A 22,033-nucleotide genomic window follows, 5' to 3' on the forward strand; every position below is an offset into this window, starting at 1 on the left:
GACAAGCCCCTTTGCTTGCTTACAAACGCCCGTACATATCTATCTATAGTGCAGACGGCGTGTAATACTGACCTACTTTTTTGGGGTAAAGCTTCGCTCACCTTGCTGAGAGTGCAGCAAGTTGAGGTTCGGTTCACCGTCCCACAGTTTTGCTCCCACCGATTGTTGCGCGACATTTTCCAGCATGCGTCGTTCACGATCCAAATTTTCAATGAACGAAACTGTTTCGCTGAGTTCCCGACGGTGAATGAAAAGGCCATTCGGCAAAAAGTGATTACGTGACAGATATTGCACGGCCCTGAATAGGCCGTTCGACTGATTGATTGGCTGGAGCGACGATGAACGGCTGTTACGTGTGCGTGAGCGCGTTACATCACGCTCAGAACACCCACGCCACGGTTCGGTCAGTGTGAAAGAGAATGAGCGTATACCGCCGTTATGGTGAGTGACCAATCGCGACTGGTGCTTGTTTCGCATTACGGAGAGGGCCTTCCATTCATTGGTTGCTTGTCCATCGTACGGTACGGTTGTTTCCATCGAGCGCACCGAGAGTTCGCATATTCCGCGGCTATCTTGCGGCATACGGAGAGTGTATTGTGTGTTCGTTGGTTCGTTTCGATAACTCGCGCGTTTCTCCCTCGCAGTTAGTACCGCTGGCGCTGGGGATTCTGTGCGAAAGACAGAGAGCGTCCGACCGGGAGTGACCGAAAGGTGGCAGACCGCGAGAGTGCGCGGTCGGGAAGAGTACTGCAGACGGAGCCTCGGGCCGGGTGTTGTGTGTTATTGTTATTTAACAGGAATTTGATTTTGAAATTTGTACAGTGGCAGGTTAGAATCGCGCGCGCGGTAGGACATGCGATAGGTCCCCAGAGGCGGGTTCTGGCGCAATAATAATTTCAAAGATTGTGCGACAGTGAGACGATTGATTGCAGTTGGCAATTTTCTAGAAGTGATTCAAGATTATGTATGACAAGAGCTGTTAGGCAAGCGATTTGATGATATAACCAATCAGTGGCGAAAGCTCTAAGTCGCAGTTCTGCGCAGGTGAGATTGGGAAGTTTCTGGAGTGTTGCGAGGTGCATTTGGAAAACAAATTGAATGAAATTAGGTGCTGGTGTCGAATTATGGGGGAATTAAACGCAGATTTGCAAGCATTGTTGATTACCTAACCAATCTGGGGTTACACAAACCGATGGCCTGTCGTCAGTGCTGAAAAAGGATTACGTGTTCTGCGCCACGGTGCCACTCAACGATTCTCCATTCATCCAGCCAACGACGGTGTTCTCCAGTGAGTACGATGAGAGAAGAATCGTGGAGAACTCTGGTGTGTGACAAATTGCGCCGTTCCAGAGAAGTGAACAAGAACGAGTGACGCTTTGTTTAGATTTTCTCCAGCACTGTATGGATGGATGCAAGCGACAAGCTTCGTTAACTGGGGAATTGAATTCTGGAAACTCGCGAGTGTTCTAAAACGTTCTCCGCTCTCTGGAGTGCGACGACGCGCGCGTGGCTGCTTCTACGCTACGACGGAGAGTGTTAAGCTCGAGTGTTTCTAGGTGTGTTTGTTGAAGAATTACATGCCGCCTTTATGCTTCTTATGGCATTCGGTTGGTGCCTTCATTCGGCCTCTTCTTTGGTGACATAATCCAACAACTTGCTGATTATATAACGGAACGTGCAGCGAGAAGTCTGCCCTGCCAGGCCGATCAAAAATTGCGCCCAGAATCCGGGGGTACGTCGTCCGCAGTGAGAATAACTAAATGGTTTGAAGTTGGTAGAAATCTGAATGCAAACCCGTGTAGCATGTGTGTGTGGTGAAAGTAAACATTATTGCAAAACGTACAGCAAGCAATCAGTTTTGAACGGCAAAGATAAATGAAATAAAAGTTAAAATTAATTCAAATCTCTGACGAGATTCCAACGTGCCAAGATATTCTGCAACAAAGTTTAAAAATTTTTATAGGCAACGAATCGGTGCAGATCCGACCGAAGAAATTCGCAAACAGAGCGTGTGGTGTCAAAAAATTACAAACCTGCACAAAAGTAAGTGAAGAGTGCGCGTCTGTTTACATAACAATCGACCGTGTCCAACCTACCCGTCGAGATGCACGGGAAGAAGAGGAACATACGTAACAAGCGGCCGCGACGACGGCGGTATCTTTCGGCAGTGTCTGCGTGGCGATTCGTAGCGCGATCTTGACAAGTGGTTGGCTGGGTGATAATTGCTCTAAATCGCTGAGATTGAATCATCCCGTGTCGCCGGGGATCCTGTTTGTTGATAAATTTACTGCCTGTGGCTGTCTCGGTGCAGTGAAACAAATACCGCCGGTCTTAAAATAGCAGTGACCTGTTACGTTACTCCGTGACGAATTCCAGGGAAAAGAGGGAACAATGCAACAACAGCCTGTTACACAATCCATCAAATCCTACGCGGCAAAAAGGGAACGCTAAGCTCCCCGACTCCCAGTCTTCTCCTGGAGCGGTGTTATGCAAATTGATTCGCCTTACAGCGCGCGTCGGCAACACAACAAAGTTGTAGGCCTATATAGCTATGACCTGCCGTGGCGAGCGCTGTACGGCTCGTTATGGAACCGTGAACAAGTTATGCAACAGTTTTTTCGAGTGTGGGGGGCTTCCATTCCAGCCAGCCGGGCAGCAGCAGTGGCGTGTTCCTCGCGTATCCTACTGGAAGAAACGGAAGGGTCGCTGGTTTATGTTACGCAAACGGTTGTCTGTGCTGTTCACTCTCTTGGCGCGTGGTCGGTTGCCTGGCCAAGTGCTCATCAATCGGCGGCGGCGGCGAATGACCGCCGCGAATCAAAGCCCTCGGTGTGCGTGGTGTGGGTGTATGTGTGCGGTGGCGCGCGTAGGCGCGACTGTATTGGTGGCCGGTAGACTGGCAGGGGTAGGATGTTCATTTCCTGCCGTGTCGCCCCGATTGGGCAATTTAAGCGATGAGCGGTTTTGCATGAGAACAGGATGATTGGCGGCAGCCGGCGGTGCGATGCCGGAGTGTAATGGTGTGAATTATGGTGCGATAGTGTTCGAACGAAATGGAGAACGGAAGTTTGTTAACCCGTTTTCCACGAGTGATTGAAGACCGAGGAAATGTCTCCGTTCCAGTCTAGGAATGTTCATTATGAATTATTTTGATTGGGTGAATGAAGATTATGTGTAGGTGTTACAGAATATTCGAGAATCGATTGCTTCAATTGATTGAAGAGACCAAAAAGAAAAGTTATGTAAGAGGAAAAATGTAAAATAATCTTACTTTAAACATAGGGACGCTGATCAAGATCGTGTGAGCTGTTGGAATGATGGCCTAGCAAAGATTTGAATCTTGAAATTTTCGTTAACAGTGAATAAGTGACCGGAAGATGTCTCCATAGAAGATGGTCGAAGGCCAGTAATACGACCAAAACGTCCGGACAGTCTGGAAAATAATGTTTTTGTCTCTACACGACGAAATATTGACAATCCTAAAATGTATGGTCTTGAGTAGCTAGATAATGAGAATGTTATACGATCTTCAGATATTTCGTACAAAACATTTCTATTTCTCTGTCCTCAAGATGCAGAGCTAAGTGACCGTAGCTCAAAGCTTCACTTACCTACGACAAGAACAATATGGCACACTGAAATAGATGTCCCAGGTACTATCTATCCACGAGAAGTTATGAAATGCTCCAGAGATAGTAAGGCGTAACAGCAAACTGTGTAGAGGATCACCTCAGGATAATAGATCGTAGTGTCGTGATCGCGCCTAAAAGTACAAGGCTATGGCGGTACCAAAATGTCAAAACACTAAAGAAGGAAGCAATGGAAAGTCACTGCTCAAGTAACAGCCACAGATGTTAATTGGGAAAAGGAGTTCGGAGCAACCATCGACCTTCTGGAAGACCTTCATAAATATATAGCAAATGAAGCGTCCATTGTTCAAGATCCACGAACTGACAACGAGTCGAGTTGTTAGATCTACCTATGTAAAGGAAAGCTAGCCGACAAACTCGACTTTACTCGCCTTGAAATTGCGTATTACAGGATACTAAGCAAAGGCGCAAAAAGGCACAATGTAATGTTTCCAGCAAAGCCATTAGCAGATTATACGAAAATATGCGCATGAAAGTGAGATTTCGCATCCATTACAAATCCAAGGTCTCTGATTGACGTCACTCGTACAAAAGCTATTCCGGCGAAAGTATAACCGCGTTGAACTGAAGATAAGCGCCGGCAAAAAGAGATTGCTTTGCATTTTTCAAATGTTTTTATTCACTCCATTATCAGCACACTGACTTGTAACCACGTCTAGGTCGGCAGAGCCATTGATTAGATATTTCGGAATATTTGAGGATTATCATTTCCAGACGAAAAATTGTAACATTAATGAAGAGTAAAAATAACAAAGGCAATACATTAGGGAAAATTGTGAAAGTTTTGGATCGCTAAGAATTTGCCTGAAAAAGAGAGAGGAGAAAATCCAACAAGGAAACCGCATTATTCTGGCTTCTTAATATTGTGAAGATGTAGGTAGTTTGATGTTGAAACTGTCTCTTCCGTCTCTTGTCATTGAACCGAGAAGCTATTTTCTGTCAAAGTTGTGGCACTACCAACGAGCTAGGGGATTGGTTTCACAGTGTTGAGGGTCAAAAACCATTCCTAAAACTACAACATCATCAACTCGCACTACATGTAGGAGGCTCGACGTCAGGATAGAAGCGATTTATTCATGGCTATAAGACGTACGACAGATGCTTTCTGCGAGACGTGTAAACCGTCATCAAGTCGAATAACTGTCAATTTATTTTTTAAGCTTTGCTGCGTTGCAGCATGAGTGAAATAATGTGTGTGCTCCTGTCCTGAAAACGCGAGTGCTTTTGAATATGGATTCCATAAGAAGTGCCCTTAAATAGAAAGGGATGAATTGTACCAAATAGCGATCGGTCCGATAGTCTGCACAAAATATCGAATGACATCGCTGCATAAACTTTGTATCCTTCTAGGGAATGGTAGTCCAGAACTCCTTCCGCCGCAAAAATAACATCGAGGCCAACTGGCCATCGAGGCCAGTTTATCTACATAATTAAGAAACAGTTTATCTACATCATGGTTTCCCAAACTGTGGGTCCCGACCCCCAGGGGGGTCGCGAGCGGATTGTTGGTGGGTCGCGCAGAACAAATATTAATTGCAGCTCGAATGCTGAACTTTTTGATCATTTTTTTCAGGAACATTATTTCAAGTTCAAACCGCATTTTATATATCCTTCACCACGCTATTTTATTTAAACATTTATGCCCAAAAAGCTGTCCCCTTAATGAAGTGAAATAAAAACGCTAACATTTTGACAAACAATACCATGATCATTTTTTGCATTTGTACATGTAAGGTAACGTGAATATATTTTATGTGGAAGAAGCCGAAACAGATGACATTCTGATTCAATTAATGCTTAATACTACTTGGTAAAATGCATTTTTTCATAGGTGGGTCGCGAGACATATAGAATTTTGCTAGGTGGGTCGCATACTCAAAGGTTTGGGAAGCTCTGATCTACATAATTAAGCTGACCATATTCTAATCGACAATAGACTAATCGACCATATTCTACGCCGAATTCAGCTTGACACATGTACAGACAAAAATGGTTGCAGTAACTTGATTGCGACTAAATCTGGTCACATATGAGTTACAGTAACCTATGTGAAATATGTGTGCTGCTAGGGTAGATACATCCGGGAAGACGAGGAGTGTTTTGAGCTACGTGGCACCAGAGGAGCCCGCGAGCAAACCAGGGTGATTTCGGTTGTCAGATGGCAGCGCGAGTGGGATAACTTCTCGAAAGGTAGGTGGACCCACCGGCTGATTCCTAACATATCAAGCTGGGTGGGGAGACCCCATGGGAAAGTTCACTTCCATCTGACACAATTCCTGTCAGGCCATGGCTGTTTCCGACAGCACCACCACAGGTTTGGGCACGCGGAGGTCCCCGTCTGCCCTGACTGCCCAGGTTCTGACGAAACTGCAGAGCACATACTGTTCGTATGTCCTCGTTTCGATGTCGAAAAAAGAGCAATGGTAGACGTTTGCGGCCGGGACACAACTTCGGATAACCTTATCCAGAGGATGTGTCAAGCGATGGAGAAGTGGAACGCAGTCTCGACTGCAACCACTCAGATTGCCTGCAGCTTTGCAGAGAATCTGGCGCGCCGAGCAGAAATCGACAAGCAGTACAAACTTGTGATTGGTTAGTTAGAGCGAAAGTGTCGAAAGCGGAGAAGTGTGTGAATGGTCTGCCCATGCAGAGGTATTGGCGCAGCGGGTGGCAACCGAGATCGTCACCACGAAGCAGGGCAGAAGTGTGAATGAATAGGTGTATGTATGGACTGCGCACGCCGCGCTGGGAGTAGCGCAGGAATGTTGGTTCCTATGACTACTGATACCCCGCGGCGTGGCAGAGGAGTGTGGGTGAGCATCCAAGTCAGTCTCACATGGTATGAAAGGAATGAGCACACAAATCAGTCTCACACGCTATGTTTGAGTTGAGATAGTCTCATATGGTATGAGCGATGTGAGCACCCAAATCAGACTCACATGGTATGTCAGAAGTGGGAACCTAAGTAAAATGTCCCATAAGGGATGCCAGATCGAGAGTTAGGTCGAATGACTAGAGTAGTATGTGTTAGCGAACTGAATGAAAGAAAGAGTTGAGCATCCAAGTCAGACCCACATGGCATGATAGAGGTGAGCACACAAGTCAGACTCACAGGAGCGTTAGCGCGAGTGCAAGTATGGAGTACTTTCAGGAGGTTCAGAGGCCCGAAAGCCCCTTCAAGAAGTCCGGAAGCCTCATTACTAGAGACTCAGTAGCCTCCTTTCCAAAGACTCGGAGCCCTCCTTTTAAAAGGTTCGGAAACCTTCTTTCAAGAGGCTGGGAACCGTACTTTCAATAAGCTTAGAAACCTCTTTCCAAGTGGTTCGGAAGTCTTTTTTCAAGTGGCCCGGAAGCCTCCTTTCAAGAAACCCGGAAGCCTCCTTTTAAGAGGCCCGGAAGCCTCCGTTCAAGATGCCCGGAAGCCTCCGTTCAAGATGCCCGGAAGCCTGATTCAAGAAGCTTGGAAGCCTCCTTTCAAGAAGCACGGAAGCCTGTTTTAAAGAGGTCCAGAAGCCTCCTTTCAAGAGGTTTGGAAGCCTCATTTCAAGAAGTTCGGAAATCTGCTTTCAAGAGGCGCGGAAGTCTCCTTTCTAGAGGCCCGGGAGCCTCCTATCAAAGGGCCCGCAAGCCTCTTTTCACGATGCCCGGAAGCCACCTTTCAAGAAGCCCGAAAGCGTCCTTTAAAGAGGCCCGGAAACCTTTCTTCTGTAGAGGTCTAATGAAAGTAGACGTAACAATCAATCCCCTTTCGGACTTGAGAAATGAGCAATAGAGAAAAATAGTATTGAGAGAGGCGATATTGAAATTAAGAATTGTACAGAGAAATAGGTAGAATAAAGATTCTTTCGTTGTATAACTGAAGACCGAACATAACGTGTTAAAATTTTCATCCCGAATACCCCGTACTGGAAATAGTAATTATTACAGCTTCAAGGGGCTCGGAATTCATCTTTTTAGATGCTTGGAATCCAACGTTCAATAGGCTCAGAGGCGTCTTTTCAAGATACTTAGAAGCCTCCTTTTAAGTGGCTCGAAATCCGCCTTTCAAGAGGCTCGAAATCTTCTTCCCAAGAGCTCGGAATAATGAAAATGTCAGCCAATTTTAGCGAGAGTCATATATCCCGTTAATTTTCAGTTCCATTTTTCATATATCTTATGAGTTACAATTATTTTCATTTGCAGTAAAAAATAGAGGGTACCTCAATGGATGCAAAATTGCGAAGGAATACCTCTTAAGGAAAAGGTTGAGAACCGCTGTTATACACCAGTCGACTCATCTCGACGAATTGACACACTTTTTTGTACTTAACCTTATCCGATGCAACAGTTTGTATTCGACGCGGACTTCTCCCTAATAAATTTCGCTTTTGAAAATTGGTTCAATCCGTCATTGCGTTCCGGAGTTATTTAAAAAGCATTGATCTTTTCCCCCCCCTTGGAAAAAAAAATTCTAAATGGAAAAAAAAAGTTTTTTTTTTTCAAAAACTGCTGCAATGCATTTAAATAGTCGCAAATAAATGTGAATTGATAGAAATAACTGAATCTATCTCCCTAAAGTGCAATTTTGACCTCTCTCATGTGCTTTTCTTGTTACTCTTATGGGTTTTCTTTTGTTTTATAATACACGAGAAAGGCACCATCACCGCTAGGTGGATTAATCTGGTTTTTTTTTAAAGAAGAATGAGATTCGGTTTAAATTGGGATTAGTTGGAAGTGGATTGGATTGATTAGATTTGATTTTGATGGATCATGATAAAAGTTCTTTATACGGACCGATATGGATTAGTTTTGAATTTTAGTATGGACGACATTCATCCTTATTTCAAGATCAATATTTTAGTGTGAATCAGCTTCACATTGTGTGTGGAATTGATTTTCCTATTTAAATGTGGATCGGTTTTAGATTTGAAGTTAGATTTGGAATCCAGAATAGAATTTGATCAAAAATTGGTTTCTAAGATACAAACGTTTATGCAATCCCATTGAATTCCACCACTTAATTGTATCTTGACAGATACGTATTTCGACCTCAACAGTAAGGCCGTCTTCAGTGTCTCGTACTTGACTCGACAAGTCGAGTCGAAATACGTATCTGTCAAGATACAATTAAAAGGTGGAATTCAATGGGATTGTATAAACTCGTCTTATGACAGGTGAAAACATTCCACTAAAAAGCTCAAAATCATTTTCTTATCATACAAACGTTATTATTTTAAAAACCGAAATTGTATTGGACTTTTAATATGGAATGTGTTTCTATTGAATTCAAATTAGAATTCAATTGGATCTGAAATGGAATGGATTTAGATTTGATTTGGATTAGATACGGATTGCCTTTGAATTTGCAATGGAATTGAATTGGCTTGGATACACTCCTAAGAGGTGGCCCTCTTGAATAAAGACAATAATAATAATGGCTTGGATTTGAATTGTTATTGGACTCATTCTGAATTGGTTCTGTTTGTAGATTTCCATTGAGTTACAACTTGAAAAAAAAAATGGATTGAATTTATATTTTAAATGAAATTTGGACACGGTTGATAATGTTGTTTTTACCTTTCTCGCACAACAAAATTGTACCGATCTAGGCTGTCTGCTGGTATTGGTGTAGGCAAATCATTGCATTTCATGAATTTCAAGTTGAGTAGCACATTCATTATCTTGACATTTTTTTTATTAATTAACATCAACAGGCCACTTATTTGATCAGTTTTCTTTGCTTTTTTAGTAGTACATACTATCAGGACAAATGAATTATTTGGCAAACCAATTTAGCAAAATAATTGAATCCCTACTGTGAATGCTTTTCCTGTTTTTTGTCCAATATAACTAATTGTTATTTTGAAATAAATTTTTGAATATGATTGAAAAAACCACTTGGTATATTCACTTCTAAATTCCTCTAGATATTCCTAGAAGTTTCCTTAAAAAAAACCTTAGGAAATTACTTCAGGAATTCTTCCGGAAATATCTTGCAAAATTTCTCCGAAAAATCCTTAAGTATTTCCATTACGGATTTCTTCTTTCGGAAATTTCTTATAGAATGCATACAAAAAAAATGTATTTTCCTTACCCTAAGTATTTCCTGCGGAAGTTTCTTTAGAAATTCCTCCGGAAATTTCTTAAGGAATTCCTTAAGAAATTCCATTAGGAGTTTTTTCGAAAATTGATTAACAATTCGACAATTTCTTTGAAAATTCATTCTGAAATTCCTCCTTATAAAATTATCTCGGCAATCATTCCATGAATTCCTTAAATCAATTATGCCAGATATTGCATAAGGGATTTTTTCGAATTTTTCCAAAAGAATTTCTTCAGAACTTCTTCCAGCAATTCTTTTAAAACGTTTTCCGGAAATTCTTCCAGAACTTTCTGCATGAATTCCTTCGAAAATGCCCTCATGGTTTTTTTTTTCGAAATTCTTGCAGTAATATCTTCGGATTTTTTTGGTGTTTGTTGCTTATTTTTTGTTTTATTATTTCGGAAATTCAATTAATCAAACTTAATCGGAAACTGTTTCATTCTCTAATTAATTTTCAAAGGATTTCCCGGAAGAAATTTCAATTTTTACTGAAGAAATCTACGAAGCAATCTCGGCTTTTCGAAAAAACTTCTAAATTATCTAATTATCTACTCGGCGCCTCGAACCGTGGACCTCTTGATCTGCAGGCCCTGACACTACCACATAGCCCACTCTAGATCCATACCAGTGGATCGAGCATACTAAATGACATTGCTCATAAATCATGGTCAACTTTGTTTCAGCATGGGGGAATGGTCTTGCTTGACTACCCTATTCAAATGTTGAGTATTTCATGAAACCTGCATTATTACATCCCGACGATTATTTTTCAGAATAAAGTGATGTATAGACGAAACTTCCGCAACACTCGAAGGAAATAAGCGGAATAATTGAATTGGGCATATATTGAATGTTTATTCTACCTCCAGAAGCACCTAAAATTATTTTTCTGGTTTTTAGGCATTTTTTTTAGCAAAATCTACCAAAAAGTCATAGAATAAGCCCTCTAACCATCCTAGTATCAATGACAAAGTGGTAGATAATAGTCTAGAGAAGCTATTCACGACTAATGCTTCTAATATGTAGAGACAAATTGATGCATTCAGACGACATTTCTATGAAAAAGTCTAAAAAATTACAAATCTCGTTTGATGCACCTCTTAATCTCCATGTATTTCGCTGAAAATTGGTCAGGAGACTCCATTTATGATACTCATTGAAATAGAGGGGTGGCACTTTAAATCTGAAATACTTTTGAAGATGGTGAACAGATCTACTGCGGATGAGCGTCATTTTGGCACAAGGTCGAAAAAATTGATTTTTTTGTTTATTACGATTATCGATTCCGCGAACAGAAACCAAAAAAAAAAACATACAAATTAAATACAGATTGACAGGTGGAACTTTTAAATGTGAAATTAAGTCTTAAAAATGTTACACACTTAATTATAATTTTTGTTAAAGTGGATAAAAACAGATCGAAAAATCATTTCATATAAAAACTGTGTCTTTCCAACTGGCCAAAAAAGTTTTTAATGTTTTCACGATAACTTTATTCATAAATTCCCAAAGTTTATATATTCAGCGGGAAAATTCTCCCTATCCTTTAACCCGGTGGCTAGCTTGACGTTTACCTTTGCAGTCGAGCCTGTAAGCGTAAGACCGCCGCGGTATTCTAGAAAAAGATAAGCGCGACAATATATTGTGCAATAGTTATTTAATCGAAAAGAAATCTGGAAAGAATTGTTTATGATAATATGGAGCATCGTTTTACTTTTGGGTCCAAAAGAATCTCAAATAGTCAAGAGTGCTTTTTGAGTATTTATTACATATTTTTCTTACAGGATGGAAATTTAAAAGTAAAATATTACGAAGGATTCTAAGTCCAAATATCTTGATTAAAAAACTCGTTACTGAAAAACTGTAAGAAGCATTCAAAGTACGAGTTGATCAAACCAGGGCAGACGGAGCAGGCCAGCACATCAGGAAACGTGCGTCGAAAAGCATTTTCAATTGCTAAATTACTTTCCAAAGTTTTGGACATCGACGAAGAACTTATTGTTAGATTTCGTAATATTTTAATAGTAATAAATTGCCAAGATCCACTCAATCTAAAAAAAATGGATGACTTTTGTAAAGAAACATATCGGCGGTATATTAATTTGTATGATTGATATAAAATCCCAACAACAGTGCATAAAGTACTCGCTCACGCTGGAAGCATAATAATATATTCGCCGGCTCCTCTTGGCATGTTAGCTGAAGAAACAGCAGAGTGCCAACATAAACTAATAAAAAATGTCGTACCAAAATACAGAAAACACAAAAAAAAATTTTTGGTCACCACTTTGTATGGAGCCTCCCCATAGTGCGCCGGGCCAAAGTGACCACCGTGCCACCGTCGATGATATGACCGGCGCATAGGTCTTATCCACGACGCTTCCAGGGTTGTGAAATCAAAGTGCGACGCATTTACGCATCTCCGATCTCAATTGTCTAAGAATTCTACATTCTTTCATTTCAAATGATAGAACATTCATGATGGTGTTGACTGTTGATAGTGACTGTCATACATCCAAATTAGTACTAAATAAAGATTTAGACCGCACTACTTATTCAAATAGTGGGTGACTACTAGTGGATCGTGCAAGCGGTGAGGTATTTTAACTCAAGAAGTCTAATCTCGAATTGGTTATCATAAACGCGTTATTCCCATACTCTCATTCAACTGAACCATATACTTTTATTGTTGATATCATTCCCGGTGAAGTCTCAAAGCAAAGTTATCTGATCTATCCAGATACTGCTGATTGAACCATTTCCGTAGCAACGTACGGAAATAACAGACCTAATTCAACATGACCTAAGTATTACTCTGCTCAGAATCCGAATTGTTATGATTGACCTGTCACAATATTAACATTATGTAATAACGGATCTGAAATGCGCATTCAAAAATGATTACCTCAATTGCCAGGTTATCAATTTTAACAAATGAGTGACCCCACACTTTCGGCGGGACTCCCCAAAGATTCCCGAGCGTGGTTCAAAGTAAACAGAAATCAAATCTATTCACGTTATCACCTTGTGAAAACGTGAATCGACACGAAATTGTGTAAACATCGAGATTAGTTCCATTGTCGGCGCGTTTTCGGTGCGGCCGGCATCGTGTGCGTACGAATCCCTAGGGGGTGCGTGAGTGCTCGATCATGAAGAACTTAATTCCACAAAATCCAATTAGGGTCAAATTTGAAGATAAGCCGAACTACGGTACACGTAGGTGAACACCGGGTAGGTATTACGATTTGATCGAATTAGTATGCTTCGGAGTTAACTAGTACTATGTGACCGAATGAGTGATTGTTTTGCCTATCTGGGAATTTATCTATGTTCACTCCGTATTCGATTATTTTTTACTTTGGTTCTTATCTTATTTGGAAGAGCTCCTTTGAAGCTCAAGAGCAGATGACTTTCTCATAAGAGAATCCGTTTTTTTTTCTAAAAGTTGCGTCATTCTAAATCACATATGGTTGTCCAACAATTTGTCAATTAGCAACAGAAATATATTGGATTCAGACCGTAACAGAAACTGACTACGTGACTTGTTGCTTGTTTCATTCAATTTCATAGGAAGACTATTCTATTTTCCATCCTATAGTCTTATCATCCAACGTTTTTTTGCCAACAAACAGAACACTGCAAAAGTTATAAAAATACAACATGAAATCGTTTGGTTTCCTTTCTTTGTCTTTTTTTCTTATGTTGGAAATAGAAGTAATGAGATAAGAAACTGGAACAGCAACCCTGTATAATACTTTGTTCGTACAAAGTTGATGACCTTTCAAAACCATAGTAGATGACTCAAACTCCTGTTGAATAATTCTTTGCCAGAGAAATAAATTCTTTCGTACATAACCCTTATTAAGTTATAACGATGAGACTCTCCATTATACAACCATTCTCTAGAAGCCTATTTTTCTTCAAAATAAATTACCCAAATGTGTATGCTAATAGATTGCGCTTATACAACACCTCACTCAATCAAATGAAAAATTCATTCTCTGGAATATAAACAACAAAACCGCTCATCACCAACACCAGCGCACAAAACGTAATCATTCTTGACCGCTTGATGCGAAACTCACTCACACCGTTGCATCTTTCCGCGACCGCGTGCTGCAGGCTCTCTCCCTCTCCCGCCCGGTACGCAATGGATGCGCGCACGTAAACAGAGCGAAAGGAAGCGTCGATGACCCTCACTCAATGCTCATTGGTCCACGCGAGTGAACTCGCGGTCCGCCAGGTTCTCTCTGTTCCTTCGCGCGGGTGCTCCACCGCGAGAGAGCGAGAACCCGTGTCGCGGGTTCTGTATGCATCAGCCGTTCACTCGCGGCCCCAAAGCCACTGCTGTAGTCTGCTGTATTTCTCCAACCAACGCCGGATTCAGTTCGTTCTAGACATCGGACGGAGACGCGAGTTGATTCAGCGCTGAGCAGTAGATCCAAGCGAATAACGGGCGAAGACGGTGAGATTACGAAGGCCCGTGTGTGTTATCCTGGGACATATTCTACCCAATCAGAAGTAGTGGCGACAACAGCGTCGACGGTGACTGTTTGTAATTTTTGAAAGTCGTGCAAAGTGTGTTGTGGCAATCGGTGACGGGTTGTTGATCTGCTCGCTGCGGACTCCATCGTATCTATACCGGACCAAGAAAACAACAAGCCGATGGGCGTTTGCATTTGATATATTGGGAAGCGTCGTGCGTTATGTAATTTGCACGATATTAATTTTCGAGCGAGATAAGGGGGTGCCGTTTTGGCGTTCTATGGTAGTGTTCGACTTCCGGTCACAAAGAAGACGCGTGATTCAGCAACACTGGAAGCGGTGAGCAGGTAAACGAAGGCATCATCATCAAAGTGATTCATCGCCGTCAACCGGCGCGGCGGCGACGGTGCGGTGAACCGTGCTTGGGTTTCCATATGGTGGCCAAGTGGCGCAATTAATACACTAAGAACCCCTGAAAAATTACTTACCAAAGCGTGTAATTGAATATTTTACGGTGCAGTTACGTCGTCGCCAGCGATAAGGTTTCCAGGGAAAGTGCAAGACGTGCACGGGTGCATGTTTTCGTTCTGAGAAGGCGGGGATCGCGCTACTGAAGGCGACAGTGACTGCGACGACAAATAGAACGACGGAGGAGTTACATAACCACGCGGCAGTTGCCGACGAAGCGCTCGGTGTGTCGTTCTAGGGGAGAACCGCTGGTGGATGGGTCGGGGGGATGTGTAGTGAAGAGGTGTTGTTATGAGTACGTAAGCTCCGTGAAGAATCCAGTGGCTACGGCGGCTGGTCGCGAGGGAAACAAAATTGTGGAACTGTTATGCGATGATGATGGATTGTGTGAGCGAACGAGCAGTTTGTTTGTGATCAAAGGGTGATGAATTAGTGCGCTGGGACTGAGAACGCAAGTAATGCATTGGTTTGTTGATTCTGGTGAATTTCATACAAAGGCAAAAAACGGGAATGCTGTATGTAAATTTACTGGCAAATTAGGAATTGACCTTTCCCGTTAAAAATAAGATCCCTTTTTATTGTCTGTCAATTTTCCGACTCATTGAAGGTCTACTTTCCCAAAGAACCTTATTATTTAAAACCTCTATTTTGAAAATCGAAAACAAAAACTGAAAAAGTGCTGCACGTGTGAACCGGCCTGAAGGATTGGCCTAATATTGGTTCGAGCGAATATTAGGCCAAGCTTGAAAACAGCACTTTTTTCGAATTTTTGTTTTAATATTCAACAATTGTTGGTAAAGTTGACCTTAAATAAATTACAGAATTGATTGAGCAAATAAAAATTTGTGACGGGAAAGGTCAATTGTGTTACGATGGTAATGGAGTTTTATCTACGCCGAGTGTATTTTTAGCTGGAGACATTTGAGTCTGTCCTGACGCAATGAAAACAGGATACTCGTAGTGAAGCACAATAAAAATTGTAGGAGGACTGAACTTCTACGGCTTCAAGAAGTAGCTGAAGAATAGCTTCGCGCTCATAATGATGGTTGTTCTTGCATTTCAATTAGCTGGATAAGCATGACGAGATGGGAATTGAATAACAATCTTCTTTGTGAAGGTAATAAAAAGAATGTTTTGAATGAATACTTTTACGACGGAAATGCTATAATTATCAGGACTGGCATATCTTCCTGAGTTACTGATGACCTATTAAAACAAAAACCTTTTCAAAAGAGTTATCAAACAGCTAACAGCTAAACAGTTAGCTGCTAACTGATGATAAACTCTGCATTCTAAGAATTTCGCTTAGCACTTTGAAACGTAAGTCATTATGTACGTATTCGAATTCTAGGTGTAATTATTAACGAATCATTTATTGTGAGAAGTGTTGATCAAGTGTGTTGGTTTAATCGTGTTCAGGTGAAATCCATTTGAATATTCACGAAGTTTGTCCCACCAACATTATACCACAATTAGCGAGCGATGTGCTCAGTAAATTGTGTTCAGCCTTTTTTTGATAAATATCGATTATTTTTCTTTTTGGTTTTGTTTATATTACTTCCACCGCAAAAGACGCGCAAACAGTGTGGCAACTCCATTTGACTGCCCTCAAAGTGCGATCAAAGGGATTCCTATTTGTTTTCAAATTTAATTGACGATGGATGGCCCCATTCCTTCCGATGATGGAGGGTTCGTGTCGGTGAACATGCATTTATTGAAACCGTCACCCTTTCGCTTTGACCACGGCCGGGTTGGGCGTTGGCGGTCAATGTTTGGTTTTTCGGCGCGGAAAAAAACATTAAATAATCTCATATTTTGCTGTGGTTTTCATTTTCCGTGGCTTTGATGGAGCCAATGATGGTCTGTTGTGGGCCGTATTTGGTTGTTTTTCATTCTCGTTGTGTTGCGAAATGTAAATAACGAGACGTTTGATCAGTGCAGCTGCTCACATTTTTCAATATTTAGGTTGCAACTTGAATCGAATTAAATGTTGTTTCACAGTTAACAATTCAAAACATATTTACGGTCGTATATTATAGTCTTAAATAGTGACAAGTAGAAGTTTTTTGCTCACATTTGTGTTTGATGGTGGTTTATTTTTCCTGACTTAGAAGGGGCCTTCATAAGATGAAATCAAAGTTATTCCTTCCGGAGACTAACGTAGTCATGTTTGCTACGAACTTATCGAATACCTTGAATTTACAATTATCGGGTGCTGAACCGACAAAAGTTATTATTTAGAAAAAATTTATTGGTTTCTTAAAATAAAACCGAAATCGTTATTCTTGGGTTCAACACCGTGGGAGGGAAGGCAACTTGAAGATTCTCCTTCGCGGGCCAAACGTGGGTCCCGTCAAATGATGTTTTGGAAAATTGACAAATAATAAGAAGGGCAAGTCAAATGGGCCTCCTTGCGAGCCAACCAAATGATCTCGCCAGCTTATTTTACCTTAAGATTAACAAATTTAAAAAATTAAAAGGATTTAATGTTAATGTAATGTAATTTGATTAAAAACGAAACATAAAAGAGCATCTAAACATGACACAGGGTGTGGTTGGAGGTTTAACTCAGATAACCCCAGGCTAGGGTCAGCGATGGGCTTGTTTCATTTCTTTTTTTCATCTTGCGTTTATTTGGAAGGCTCATAAACCACTCCGCGTAACAGAGCCGGATACTTTTGCTTTTTTTTACAATTCATTTTACAGATTTTGTAATCCTTCTTCAAACTAGAGTTATTTTGGGTAACCGACGTACTCGCGGTTGACTCGAGACGAGATACATCAGGGCCGGATTTAGCCGGAAGGGGGCTCCGGGGCCAACAGGTTGTGGGGCCCCATAATGTACAAAAAAGGATGGTTTTGGTACATAAAGTTTATGGGGCCCGAAAACCTCATTAATAAAGATATTAATAATAATAATAAGATTTGTGGGGCCGGGGCCATGGCACCCTCGCCCCCTCACGCTTAGTTCTGCCCTGGATACATACATTATAGGAAACGGAGGGCTTGTTTAATTTCCGGGAAGGCCCTCCCCGTGGATATATGACCAAATGTACTGCTTACCTGCTGTCCAAGAAAATCTGCATCAATCCTGAGTGCACTGTTTTCCTGTTGTGTATGTTTCTGCTTTGGAAGGATGACTCCGAGTTTCTAGCCATTAGGCTTCCATTTCTAGAGGAACCTTATGGATCTTTGTTTAAAGGATCAGAAAGCCAATTTAGAAGTACACAGGATTTTGTTTTTACACGATTTTTTTTCGCTCGTATTTTTGATCGTGTGACTTCAATTTGCCACCAAACTCTTCGCAACTTGTTTCAAAAAATCCAGAATAAATCAAAGAAAAATCACATAATAATTAATATACGTTAAACATTTAGGATGAGTGGAAAATAAGGAAAATGTAAATCGTGTAAAAACAAAATCCAGTGTATGGCAAATTTCGCAGCCCGAATTTTCGGTAGCAGCCTATTTTGCTCGAAGGTAAAACACTTAGTGAGACCTTATTGAAAGCCAACAAAGAATATCGATGACGTGGCAGGATGTCGTTTTTGTAGAGATGGCTGGGAACAGGAAAGGCTGAAGCCCTCCCAGCCGCCGCTTAACAATAATAAATTCACTGGGGGTGGGATTTAATCCGTAGAATGCCCGAGTGTTTTCGGGGGGTCAGAATGAAGGAACTAGTCTTCGTGGTAGAAACTTGCATCCTTCAGGAAGCAGAGCAGTGCTGACATTGCAGCATCGTCGTTGGCTAATGCATTCCCACTGCAAACCTGGATCCCGTAGATATTCTCCTGGAGATGGTCGTATTTGGGACATCTGCATACAAAATGATTCACGCTGTTATCTACTCCACATAAGTCGCACTGAGACCGGAAGGAGCCTGCACCGAAGTTGTGGGAGATCCTTGCATGACCGGTCCATAGTCTAGATATTAGGGTTTGCTCCCTTTGGAAGTCTGGATAGACCCGGTAGAGCCCTTATTTTTTTTTGAGGAAGACCGATCTTCTTGTGTTCCAAAGCGAAGCCCAATTTTGCCTAACGGCACTTATTTTCAATTTTTCAACGGGATGGAGGCACTCGTGTCCAACACCGGAAATTATGGTCAGTGTTCCAGGCGAAACAGGTGTTCGGTACTGTGTGGCCTCAAATGACCGGATCGAAATGCGATAACAGCAGCTCTTCGTGGATGTGGGTGCACGCCACGGAGATCTGTCAAGAAAAGTCGACGAGTCATGGCTTGCTGCTCATTGATTGGCACGATGATAACACGCTCAATTATTTATTAATTTTGTTTATTTAACTTCACCTGACAGAAATTGTCTCAATGAAATAGGGACGGGGAAAAGCTTTTTTTAAAATAGTGAAGTACAGCTGGCTGTACAGAAAGAGGCATAAAAACCCATATCTATTGACAAACATTACATAAACTGATTCAACATATTCACAACAGATTAAAAACTATACAATATATTAATAAGAATGATTTTAGTGCTAAAATGAAACAAATGCATCTTCAGATTCATCGTCCAGTGCTCCATCAGGTTGTAAAAATTGTAAAAATAAAAAATCCGAACTTCCTGACATTCCAGACATAATCTTCACATAATATATGAAATTTTCATCGATTTTCAGATCAAATATTGCTTCTTCAATAAGCATGATTATTATACTAGTAGTTGCTAGTTGCTCTTTGATTCAAAACGATGATCAATGTATGATAATGAGAAGCAAATTAATTCGACAATCTTGAGTTTTTTACGCTTTCGAGTTTTACGCGGCTTTCACGAAACGAATTACGTTCTACAAGTGATCCATCAAGCACTACTTATTCAACTTCACTGTCCTGCGGCTAGTTAAAAAATAACCCACACATTTCTCACCCGAAGGCTGCTGAACACTTTATAAATTGTTTAGAGAATAGTCCATTAAATAAGGAATGAGAAACTCTGGGCATTGATGTATATATTGTCTCAGTCATCATGTGTATGAAATTGAAGATTTCTAAGTTTTGTTCATTCAATCTTTTGTCCCGTCGACTTCTGACCTCTGACCTCATGCATGCTCATGCTCATGCTCACCATTCGCTGAAATCGTTGACAAACTACTGTAACTGCAAACAATACCCGAGTAGACGAAAATAGCTCAATAATATCAAATGTTGATAAGTTAGCAAAATGAGATATGGACATGATTGATATAAGAGATAAAAGATCAGACGACAATATCAATATTTTGCACTAAAATATCATGAGTATATCAAGATATGTTATTTGTAATAAGTGATCCATATCAAGTGCCATTAGTTTGTTATTATCCATAGCATATCTTGATATTTAAATGATATTTCGGTGCAAATTTTTGAAATTGTTGATCTTTTATCTCTTATAAGCCCATATCATATTTTGTTAGTCTGTTCATGGCTTCTGCCCGGGCAGTGAAGGTGTCGAATTACAGCAAATATCTTGACATCGTCGGCATAAAACACAAGACATCCAGATGGAAGGACGAATCCAACGTCGTTCAAGAAAATTTAGAACAACAGCGGCCCCAAATTGCTACCCTGGGGTACCCCAGAGCAGTATGTGAAATGTTCGGATTGTTCCGACCCAATGTTTACATAAAATTAGGGATTTTTCAGAACCGAACCAAAGTACCAGATGTGGAGAGACGCTCCCACTTGAGTAATTGAGGCACTAGTGTCGTTGAAACTTGCTGGAAACGATCTGCCAGGAGGTTGCATTTGTCAATGACAGATCGAGCGCATCTGTTTCCCAGATAAATTTCAGCAGGGAGTCCACCCTCATTCTTTTTTGACTTCACGAATGACCAGAATGTCTTAGGATTTCGACTGAGCTTTTGCTGCATACGCCTGGTGTAACGTTTGTAAAGATAACGGTTGTAGATACGATAATTATTGCTTGCCAGAAGGAAGGATCGTTTGGTGGAAACATTTCTGGATTGACTGTATTTCCATTGCGATTTAGCTCTTAAGCGTTTCAGAAAGCGAAGCCGTGCTTTGCCCCAGACAGGCTTACGGTCTGGTCGGCAAAGAGGCTTGCAATTCGAAATTATTCAGCTTAGAATAAGGGTGAAAAATTTAACCGCATCGTCAATACTTGCAAACGTATCAACAAGTTACCAGTCGATCTGCGTAAGTGCGTGCTTCATGGCAACGAGATCCACTCTGTTGAAATCGAACGCCTCGGGATCGTCAATGCTATCAAATTGAATAGGGATGGGAATATCAACTAGTGTTTCCAAAGCCGGTTGATCAGCATCGAGTCCTATCAAAGGCTCGGAAGCTTCGGATACTCGGATACTCGGATACAGTTTTGAAGTGCAGCTTCATTCGCCAAAATTAAGTCAAGTAGTCGGGAGTTGCGGTTCAACACCGCATTAATTTGCGCCAGACGATGTGGATCGAAACTATCCAGCAAAGCACAGTATTATGTCGGTATATGGGATCGCAAATAGTCAGTTGATGGAGGTTCATTATTAGCCACCTTCCAAACCAGTCCCGCTTGATTATAGTCACCATACAGGAGTGCCAAGTCGCTATTGTTTGATCTGGAAAACACTGCACCGATCGAATTAATGTAATTATCGATGTACACCATGTCATTTTTACGATTGGGAGGAAAATAAATTGCACCGATACTAATCCTACGATTGGGTGCTGTAATCTTGGCCCAAAGTTGCAAAACCGATGTACTAATGAAATCGGTGTCCAAGCAATAGTCTAGTCGCTTAGATACTGCAATTAAAACACCACCTCCTCATTCTTTCATACTATTTAAAGGATTGCGATCGTTCCGAAATACATCGAACCGATTACCAAATAGCCTTGCCATGTTTAAACAAGAACCACAACGTCATACTCAGAAACCGTAGCAGCCGCAAAAAGGTCATCAATTTTAGTTCGTAATCCACGCACATGGAGACCATCTATAATTCTATCAGACGTAGCTAAAGGGTTTTCGCCAGACCGCTGCGAATGGCTAACATTTCCGATGCCGCCTTCCATAGTCGAGGCTGTCGGGGGTGCATTGCTTGTCATCAGTTGATCATTGGTTGCTAATGATGCATTGTCGTGAACATAATTGTTCGAATGCTCGAATCGAAGTTCCGTAGCGCTGCTACTATTAGCAGGTGAGGTATAACTGCTAACATGACGAATATCAGAGCTCGTTAATGCTTTAGGATTAAAGTACTTGCCTAGGACAGCAAGGTAGGAAACCCCATCACCAAAACCGAGCACAGGAACGGAACGACTTGAATAACAGGAATCGACATCAGGAGCTGATAAATGCAGAAGCTCGACTGTGACGGATGGCTTAGGGGTTCCCAT

General features: G+C 41.3%; 1 protein-coding gene across 4 annotated transcripts in view; it reads left to right on the forward strand.

The window, feature by feature from the left end:
* Positions 1–512: 512 nt before the first annotated feature.
* The window catches only part of LOC134208960 (LON peptidase N-terminal domain and RING finger protein 1), a 240,212-nt gene continuing 218,691 nt past the window's right edge, over positions 513–22,033 (forward strand). Inside the window, exon 1 of one of the 4 annotated variants that reach the window (XM_062684931.1) lies at positions 513–1,044. The gene's annotated coding sequence lies outside the window, so the exon portion shown is untranslated. Of the gene's footprint in view, positions 1,045–1,824; positions 2,044–14,109; positions 14,565–22,033 lie in introns of those variants that run through there. The other 3 variants (XM_062684933.1, XM_062684930.1, XM_062684934.1) reach the window with 3 other exon arrangements.

The sequence above is a fragment of the Armigeres subalbatus genome, chromosome 2 (genome assembly GCF_024139115.2).
Source record: "Armigeres subalbatus isolate Guangzhou_Male chromosome 2, GZ_Asu_2, whole genome shotgun sequence".
Lineage (NCBI taxonomy): Eukaryota > Metazoa > Arthropoda > Insecta > Diptera > Culicidae > Armigeres > Armigeres subalbatus.